The sequence below is a fragment of the Lepisosteus oculatus genome, chromosome 17 (genome assembly GCF_040954835.1).
Source record: "Lepisosteus oculatus isolate fLepOcu1 chromosome 17, fLepOcu1.hap2, whole genome shotgun sequence".
Lineage (NCBI taxonomy): Eukaryota > Metazoa > Chordata > Actinopteri > Semionotiformes > Lepisosteidae > Lepisosteus > Lepisosteus oculatus.
The window spans coordinates 11,415,446-11,425,968 of NC_090712.1; positions in this window are offsets into that span (position 1 = coordinate 11,415,446).

Genomic DNA, 10,523 nt, shown 5'->3' on the forward strand with positions numbered 1-10,523 from the left:
CTTCTTGCTTAAATGAAAGTGATCAGAGAAAAGCAACATAGAAAGATTCAAGCAAATTTCCTTCTGTGAGCCCTGTATAAGTCCTGATTTTGTTGATGTTATGAAAATTAGATACAATAAATGTAAACACTTATCACCACAGGAACTGTACGTAATCAACTGCCATGCTCCTTTACACTACGACTCATGAGCACGACAGGGTAACCAAGACAGTGGAATACAGAACAGTCATGTAATACAGTGTGGTGAAATGAGTAGTTTTAGTGAGTAGGTACGATATAGAAATAAGTAAACTGAGAATGACGATAACTTTGTATTCTAACTTGTAATCTAATTATAATGCCTTAGCTCTAGACACATGGAAGAATACACAAAATAATGTTTAAACAGAGATGAACAATGATGAAGGTCACCCTAACAGTCTTACTCCAATAATAACAAACCCATGCAGGAGCACCTTCTTTCATTTGTCTCCTTGGTCTGCAGCAAAATAGAGGAGAAGTCTTGTGAGAACTGAGTGCCAAACCTGCTGACACATGACAACAATTATTTATTTTAATTAAGAAGCACACTTAGCTCCATCTTCTCTAGTAGCACCCACACAAACACACAGCCCCAGTGTCTCAGAGTGCCAGATCACCAGAACTGAGCTCAGGCTCGCTACAGTTAATTCTGGTGTGGAGTCAGATTTTCTAGATTATGTCTTACGAGCTGCAAGTACATAAAAGTCTAAGAGACATCTAAAACCAGGTTATGTAATTCTATGAATACAAACAATAACCAGTTGAACCTGGCCATTTGAGAGTCACCAGAAATATATTTTTTTTCTATTTTCCTACACACTGCAATATAAAAATGCTGTGACCTTTTTTTTTACCTCATAACCTTTAAAAATATATTGTGTCTCCTTTGATGGTTTCCAAATAGCCCGGGGTTCTCTGCGTGCGTACCTCTGTGTTCCAAGGTGTCTGATACACCGAGACGGTGATACATGATACAGCCAATTTACCATTTAGAGGGACTTGCCATCTCATGCTTTTATAGATGAATAAAATGTCTGGCTGCTTAGCTCTTGAATATGTTGAACAATAAGATTCTTTTTACAATATAATTGAGAGGATTTCTTAGCTGATGAGTTATATGTAAGGTGATTCATAAATCATGCAATATTGTAGGTGGCATTATGAAAATTGTGGGGTACGTGGAGAATCATACACTTTAAAGACCTGCTGGGCCTCCAGAGGTACAATGCTTACTTTGAAAAAAAGAAGCCGAAACAACAGAACACTGGTAAAGTATTAACATTATTATAAGTCGTGGTGGTTACTACTTTGCATTACGCATTTGTTCTGTTATTGTATATATGTGCATCTTCCCACTACAGTGCTACAATGTCAGTGGAAATGTCTTGGCCAAATATGTTCTGTGAAGTGTGCTGCAAAAAACTGATTTCTGAGTGTCCAAGGACAGACCTTGTCTAGTTGTCCATTGTACTGGCAATTCATTAGATGCATACAGTACATATCTAACATGTTCATTCATTCACAATTATGTTTTGGACAATATTGTATCATTAATTACAAAGCTAGTTAACTTTTTCTGCTATACATAAAATAAACTATTAAAAATTAAGCATCCATGAGTTTTAGCATCAAAAGCTGCTGTAGAAAGCTTTCACAGTAACACTGAACAAGTTGATCAAATATAAAACTATTCCATTTACATATATGAAAACTTAAATCTATTTCAGATGTAGAAAACAGAGAAAATGATCACTTAAAATTTAATGGGTGTTGTTGTAGAACCCATGCGACAATATAATATCACTATTGGCTGAACAATTTGTAAATAGCACGGACTCCAGTTTCAAAGCTTAGAATTTTGATGTAATAATTATTCCTTTGTCTGACTTTTTGTTCTGATACAGATCTATGAAGATCAAATGAAAAGATCATCACAGTAGGATTGTTTTTCATTGTAAAGTTGATTATTATGTTAGTAGAAATAAATGATAGCTGAAGGGAGATTTCTTTGAAACACACAAGCAAGGAGAAAATGAACTCAGAAGCTCTGGAATACAAGTGTGTCCTGTTTTGAGCCACAATGTATCAAGTTTGAATACCTGCATCTAATATGTATGATTTTTTTTTTCTAAAAAGAATTACTTAGTGTTTGTTATTACAAATGCATTTTAGATATCCTGTATATGTGGTTTATGGAACTTTTATGGTCAAACATTTTTGCAATGCATATACAAAGAAGTCTTTTAGGCCTTCAGGAGGTATATAGGTATGCATGCAATCTTCTATATACTGCCATAAGTCCTTTGACAAAGAACCATGTCAGCTCTTTTTCTGCAGCAGTTAGGCATTGAGCAATGGTCATTAGGTTCTTAGAATGATGATAGGATTAGCTGCCATTATGGATCTATGATTACGCTGCAGAATTAATCCTTTAATGAAATTCTCTTTCACCACTGAGACAATGCTCTAAAGACTGATTTTCCCATCTAAAAACCAATCTCTGATATATAGACTTATATATAATCAACTACTATGAGATCTAGGAAAGGTGGAAATTAAGCCAATGTGTTTTTTAGTAAAAATATTGGGACAATTAATCTTTAAATGTTTATGTGCATTCAGGATGTAGGTCACATGTAGCCTATGAACATTCTTCACAGAAAAAGGCCAGTGACATATAGACAATTCTATTTCAATTCTATTTTCTCTACTCAAGTTAATATAATGGTTTCTGTTAAAAGCATTACATAAAAGAAAGGTTGTGATTACAGAAACATATTAAGATTAAATCTGAACAGAAACACTTTGGTCTTGGTTTTGGGGTGCCACTTGGCATGGATGTTTTATGATTTGAAACTGTTTGATAACAAAACAACCCTAAATATCCTGGAAAGAAGTCCATAAGAAGTCACTTGGTATAATTACAGAAAGATCGCCACAGTTGTGAAATGTTATTGTGGTTAATATTTATCATAGGATTTTACACACTATTACTGTGGTTTTAGTATAGATTTTCAATTATTTCCTATGGTTTTAATACATCTTCAGCTGTATTCACATGTGTTCACCATGTGCTACACTGGGCTATACAAGTACAAGGGTACACTACAGTAAAAATGCTTTACAAAATTTATATATTTCATGGAATTCCTAGTGCAGTAAAGTACAGGGAAACCACTGTAAATATATGAAAAGGTCAATAAAAACATCTTATTTTTTCATTTCCCACAGTTACCTTTCATATTAGCAAAAGACTGAACAGACAGGTGAAAGCACAAGGGTACACAAACAGATAATGAGAGTATTCTTATGGCTCTTAATCCTACAGTTACTCACAGAGAAACTCAATGTAATGAAATTGCATTATTTTCCAAAGTTTTCATTTTGACTTACACTGTAAAATAAAACTTTAAATAATCATTGACACAAAAATGATTTAAACCTAATTTGCATTACACTTATACTTTGGAAAATCAATAAAACATAACTTCAAGATAAATCTAATAAATAATTTCATATCCAGGAGAAAAATAAAAAATACACAACTAAATTACCTTAGTAACCCAGTAATATATCTGTATATATTTGTCCATTAAACTATTACTTGGCCCTGACATAAGGCCTACTGAGGCTTACTACAAGCTTTCTGACTAGTAGGTGAAAATACAATAAGATTTTTCTTTATAGTTACAGTATTATCCACTGACACAATGACTGTTAACATGAAATCATTATAAAACTCTTATGTTGGTGTAACTCAACAACAGTTTTTAAAATAATTGTAAATAATGGCTTTTTCAAAATTACCCGAACACCAAGGAAATAAAAAGTAACATTATTCAAAATCAGTCATATTCAGTACAGCTAATGAGTCTAAAAAGACTCCTTTACCACATCATCTGTGAGCATGAGGTTAACCAGGAAATGTTATTTGGAACCACAATTGTGTTTCAAAGGCATTCCGGTGGACGGGAAAAGAATTTTAAGAAGCAAATTTGTGAGTCAAGCATGATTTACCTACATAGTACATTGTTAGACTATTGAGATACTTCATAACATAATGGCTGCAAACACAAAATAATTCTGTTAAGATCAAATGAATAACATTTGAATATCTAAGACAATTCTTCTAATGGGGAACACTTGGATAACAATGCTAATTAAATGGTTATAACTAATAACCCCTAAAGGATATGAATACTAATTGTATCGACTATTTAAATCTGAATTTAAAATAAAATTTATTATGCATTGTGTACTGTGAGCTGTGGAATGGAAAAGGGATCGCTCATAGTTACACAGACATTTTGAAGAACTGCATCAGGTCCAGTTTTATTAAAGGTTTCTGTAATTACCTGATCACTATTTCATATGCCTGAAAAAGTCCGGAAACATTCTCATAAACTATTAAATAATGTTTATGTAAATACAAATGCCTAATGGTGTTCATGCAAAGTGACTTCTGTTGACAAAACACTCTTATTTGAAGATCACTGCAGAAACGTTTAGATGAATCATAAAGACATGCCTTTAGACCACCATGTAGTACTTTGTTTCTTGTTTCTCTTGGGACTGGTACATTAATTAAAGCAATATCTAGACTTTCAAACACAGCTTTCTATCAGCTGTTTAATCTGATTATTTTACTATCCAAAAATATTAATATAGGAGGACAGAGGTGGGTAAAAGTACAAAGGTAGGTACATACAAAAGATACATACATTTGATAAGCAGGTTCATATTTAGTTTATTAATAAAAGGGCAACGGTTAAATATTTCTCTATAATTAACTTAAAGGAGCAGAGCCAATGTTATTCATATTCACACCTGTATCATGACTGTATAATGTCCTACTCTACATCTGTAACATGTGTAAGATACAATTTGCACTAAAAATTGAAGTACAAGTCACATGAGTAAGACTGATATTAAAGACATGACAAAATTACAGAGAGCCCCTATTCCCATGGGAAGAAAAGATTTTGCTTTGTGTGAAGACTCCCACAATTCAATATGAAAATGCTATACGGAATGAAACAGACGACAAGGAAACAGAGCATCTTACTTTAAAGTCAATATTATATTTTTCATTTGTACCCTTGTGACAGAAAGTAATTTTCAAAAAAATGTGCAGAAAAACTGCATGAACAAATTACTAATGGGAATTTCATTTTCTAAACCCAAAGACTAATCTCAGTTGTATTTTATGTGCATTTCCATCATCAGCCTAATGAGTTCTACAACTGTTCTAACCACAGAAAAGACTCAGAAACCAGGCAGTTCCAATCAAACTGCTGTAGTGGGTGCTGAAGATGCTATTATATTTATGCAGCCCATGTAATGTGATCACAATTCTGTGAATCTGAAGATTGAGAAGGCGTAAGATTCTCAAGTTGACCTACTCTCCATTTTGCAATGATTGTTCATCCATTTATCACCAGGATGATCCTCCAGTGACATGTAAGGCTTGCAAACTCCTTTTTTGTGGTTGATGTTGCTAAATTCCCAAAGATATTTGTTGCCAGATCAGTATGATATTTTTGGATTACTCCTTTGCCACACAACTAGATTTTTTACATTCCAGCTGCTGTGAATGAACCCTCAGCAAAACAGACAGGCTGTGATCTGTCCAGAAAGGTTACAGATGGTGAGGTATTAGTCACATTGTTCAAAAAGAGGAGACTTCAGCAACTGTAATCCTGGGTGAAAGACCATGAAAAGATTTATTGTTGTCCCCACTCCTTGGTTAACGTTAGAAGCAAGATTATATGTGTATTTTCTGTCATGAGTTGCTTAAATGGAATTAGTTTTGAATTTCTTTCTTAGAGTGCTTATCTAGTACAGACCTGCCATGTATGCAGCATATGTTTCATGTCTCCTTCAACCTGAAAGATGGGATTTACAAATAACTTGCAATAGAGTAAAAGCTATTGTCTCATTTACCACTCAATGGTGTGATAAAATATGAGACTCTTTTACCTTCATTTTTTCAGTGAACTTAGCAAAACAATAAAATATAAAAATTCAGGACAGAGTACGTTGCATGTGTGTGAAAGAGAGGCATACAGTAGATTGTTTGTATAAAAGTCTATCTTTGTCTTTATTTCTGTTTCTTAGTTGATAGTTTTCTAGCATAAAGGGTCAGGTTTTCAAACAGTTCTATGTGGTGAGCAAAGCCAAGAAGCTGTTTAAAAAATTAATATACTAATATACACAATATATACACAAAGAATCACACAGAAGATTTTCTTTATTTTAATGAGTGTGTCATGTCACTCAGTTGTTGTTTCCTATCTCGGGCCGAAATGTGGTTTAAAAAAAATGAAGAAAAAAATGTGCAACCCACCAATATAAAATGGAATCTAAATTGCAGTGCACTCATTGGTGTTTCAGTCTCAACAGAGGCAATGTTTTTAAATGAAGCAAGACAGCTTCACATAGAATGTAAATGAGAATGCTGTGCAGCTGGTGGGCTTATGCAAAAGCCCGAACAATAGAAAAGTATCTTGGCAATGCGTTAGCATTTTTTTCACCACATCCTGAAAAATAAGAATGTGTGACAAACAGGCTGAAGCTGCAGATTGAAGTGTTAGACAGTGATCCATCTCTGTTCTGTGTTAATTAAGTTGTGCTAGCTGAGCACATCAAAATAAACTATGGTCAAGATTTCACAGGTGTGCAGGTATAATGTATCCCAATATCATGAGTGATGCAGGAAATTCAACAGCTACTTAACACACAACTATCAAATCTCCGCTTTACTGATTTAGCTATAAAGTGTACGGTGATCTCCAAAAATACCGGGGAAGTGAAGTCTTAACTCCGCTTTCACTATGAACTGTAATAAAAATGGTTTCTCAAGAAAAGATACAACAGAGAAGTACAACTCATAAGTATCTTATCTTTAATAAAGCAAATTCAGTTCTACAGTATCTTCTTGGGTGAATATAACAAATTCATAGTTTTGAAACTCTTTATTTTGAAGTATTTAAAATAATACGTTAGTTAGGGGTCATAAAAGAGAAGTGTCTCACTTGGACTTTGATGTTTGTCCATCGTCAAAAGGAAAAACACAAAGAACTATATATAGATAAAGAACCTCCTGTCAAAGGAAATCGGGCAATTTTGAAGGTGAAAAAAGAAAAAACTTAATAAGAATCATAGCTCAGAAATTGGGCATAGCAAAAATCAACAATTTGGAATATGTTGAAGAAACCACAGGTATAATTACCAATCAGCCAGGTCCCTGTTGGCCAAGAAAAACATATGCAGTTGATGACGGAAAAATGATCAGAGCTGTCAGGAAAAACCCTAAAACAACTGTCAGTGAAATCACCAACAACCTCGAGAGTGCAGGGGTGAAGGTATCAAAATCCACAGTTTGCAAAAGACTGAGACAGCAGAATTACAAAAGCTATACCACAAGATGTAAACCTCTCAGCAGCACCAAGAAGAGAAAAGCCAGACTTCGAATTGGCTCTGAAGTACAAAGATGAGCCAGGAGAGTTTTGGAACAAAGTTTTATAGACAGATGAGACCAAGATAAACCTTTACTGAAGTGTTAATTTGTGGAGAAAGGTTAAAATGTGGAGAAGGAAAGGAACTCCAGATGCTTAAAAGAACACACCACATCATCTGTAAAGCATAGTAGAGGTAATATCATCACCCTTGGTTTGAGTGGCTACCTTCAGAACTGAGTTTACAGAAACTGGTTTTGTTTATTTCCATACTTATTGGGTAGTGTTTTACAATAAAGCATGATTATGACTCAAAATATATGGCCTATGTAACCAAGACATTCATCAGGGAGAAAACATGGAAAATCTTCATTTTATTCTGGTGAATTTCATATGAAACATGTTGGTAACAAATCTGGAACTCGAGGAAAACAAATTTCCATTCAATAATTTGGTCAAATCCTAAATAATGCAATTTAATGATGAAGTTTATGTGGTGAAAGTTTATTTGGCACAATTTGTCTTGCTAAGGAAATGGCAACCTGACCATGTGGATAAAGCTAACTTAATCCCAAAAGAGATTAAAGGAGCCTCATCACACAGGATGTGAGTTCTTCAAGACAAAGCTTATAGAGTGCAAGTTTCTGGTTGATGGGGTCAGTTCAGATATGCGCAAGGTAGGTTTCACAGGAACACTAACCTAGCATTTGATGGTAGACACTGGGATTACATGATGGGCTGCTGACATTTTGACCAGGAAGGAGTAACATAAAAACTGCTGGAGCTGAGACTGGCTCTTTTGCATTGATGTGCAGGTGATTTAGGAACCAGTGGTGAGTAAGCAAAAGGGAGTAATAAGAGTAAGGGACTCATAAGGCAGGTAGTGGAATGAAGTTTAAAGTACAGAATGTAAGTATGAATGGAGGATGGATTTTATTCTGGCTCCATTATGAGCCCCAAAATACAACAGTAAAAGTGATGGTGTTTTTTTGAGTACTTGGGTGCTGGGTAGGCTTGAGAGGGTCCCCACCAGAGCCACAGGTGGATGAGCTTGGGGTATGGGGGCGATAAAGTGTGGCCACTGGAGGCAGTAAGGGCCTGAATACCCAGCCTACTGGGTAGAGTGAGTGTGACCAGGGAGGTGTGGAGACATCATAAGGATACAGAAGAGAAGAGCAAGCATCTTAACGTGCCAGATGGGAAACCATTAAGCCTCACGAACTTCATATATATAAAATTGGACACTTTTTTGTAAAGGACCCAGCCTGTTTTTCTTCCTTTGACTGGTTTCAACTGATACTTGACAAATGAACCATGTGATGCTCATCCACCCACAGAAAAGACAGAAGGGTATTTTGAAATACAGCACTGGAAAATAGAAATCAAATTGTACGATTTGAAAGATTTGTTTATGAAAGACCTGCATCTCTGTTGTCATTTCTGTCAAGAAAACTCACATTTGGAACAATGTTGCATTTATTGAGTCTTTGACAAGCACTGCAGTTTTTTATGTGCAGTGCATATAAATATAAAGAACACGCCTTTAGTTCGCTGTTGTAGTATAGTGCCCCTATATCACATTCTTGATCAGAAGATAAACTGTGCTGATAGGAAAGCAAAAATCTTGTTAGAAACAAGTCTATCTCTCAGAAGCTCATATATTAGGTGAGAAAAATATCTCTTTATTAGGGCACTCTCTCATATCTGTCGACAAATGTATTTCTCATAAAAATGGGAAAATACATAGTTATTGTTTGAATATATGTCTTCTGCTTTTGTGTGAAAGTGTAGATCAGCTTTTTAAAATGTAATAGTTGTCTTGAATTAAACCAGTTTTTGGATTTTTAAAATGTTTAAAAACTGAAACCACTACTTTCTTTTTGTACCTTTATTTTATGGGAATTTGGCAACAAAAAAGGGATCATTGTTCTCTTGGGTTTCAGTGAAATGGTAACTCTTGTGATTTGTAGGGCAGTTACAATTGTGTAGTAACACACCATTGCTGCCTGTAAGGCAGGATGGATCTCACAGTGTGTCAAACAGATGAGGCTAAGCTTGAGGATGAGTATATAAAAAACTTGAAAAATTATACAAAGGCTTTTTCCACTATGGTTTTCACAGTAGTAAGGGTGGGGCTGAGGAATATACTGTAAAAGTTTTCTTCATGCATATACAGTACAGTCAGGACCATCAGACATTGTTCATATTGCAAGATCCATGGTGCTCAGTTTATGGAAGAGCTGCACTCAGTTATAACACTGCAAGCTCAGAAGAGCCTAACAAGCTGCCGTATTGATGCTATGCAGCTGAGTATAACCTGACTGACTCTAGTAACCAACTGCCACTGCTTAAGGAAATCTGGACACAGTCATCTAATGACATACTGTAGTTCAGGTCTAAAGTGGCCATGTCTAAGGTATAGTATTATTATGGTCATTAATCCTCCAGAGAAGTCGGGAATCTAAACTCACTCCCTTATCAGATGCAAAGATTTGGTTAGAATCTGAATACTCTGGATAAAAAAAAATTCCACACGCAGTCTTTAAAGTTTAAAATGATTAAATGAAAGCATTAATGGCACTGAAATCACCAAGGATTACATTTATATTGATAATGACACATATTCAATAGATGTATAATTACAGATTAATGAGATTCCTCATATACAGTACGTCATATACTTAAAAGCCAAGATGCAATGTTTTTATTCACTTTTTGCAATATTTTCAGATATTGATATTAGTTTGCTACATTATATGATCGCAAGCAATTAGCAAAGTAAATATTAAGTGAAAAGTGCATCTCTGTTTAACAAAGAATACCACCAGTGTAATAACTCCAAGGAGACAGAACACAGTATGTCTAAATGTCTGGAAGCTGTAAGGAATTACATTAGTATAAGAAAAATGCACAATTTAAAGCATTTAAGAACTGTGTATTCCATCTGAGGGCCAGTTTCAGGTGTGGGTGGCTGAAAAACTAGTTAGCCTCTAATAAAGATACCAAACAGAGAGAGATTTGTTTGCACAGGCGTCTGTTGCAC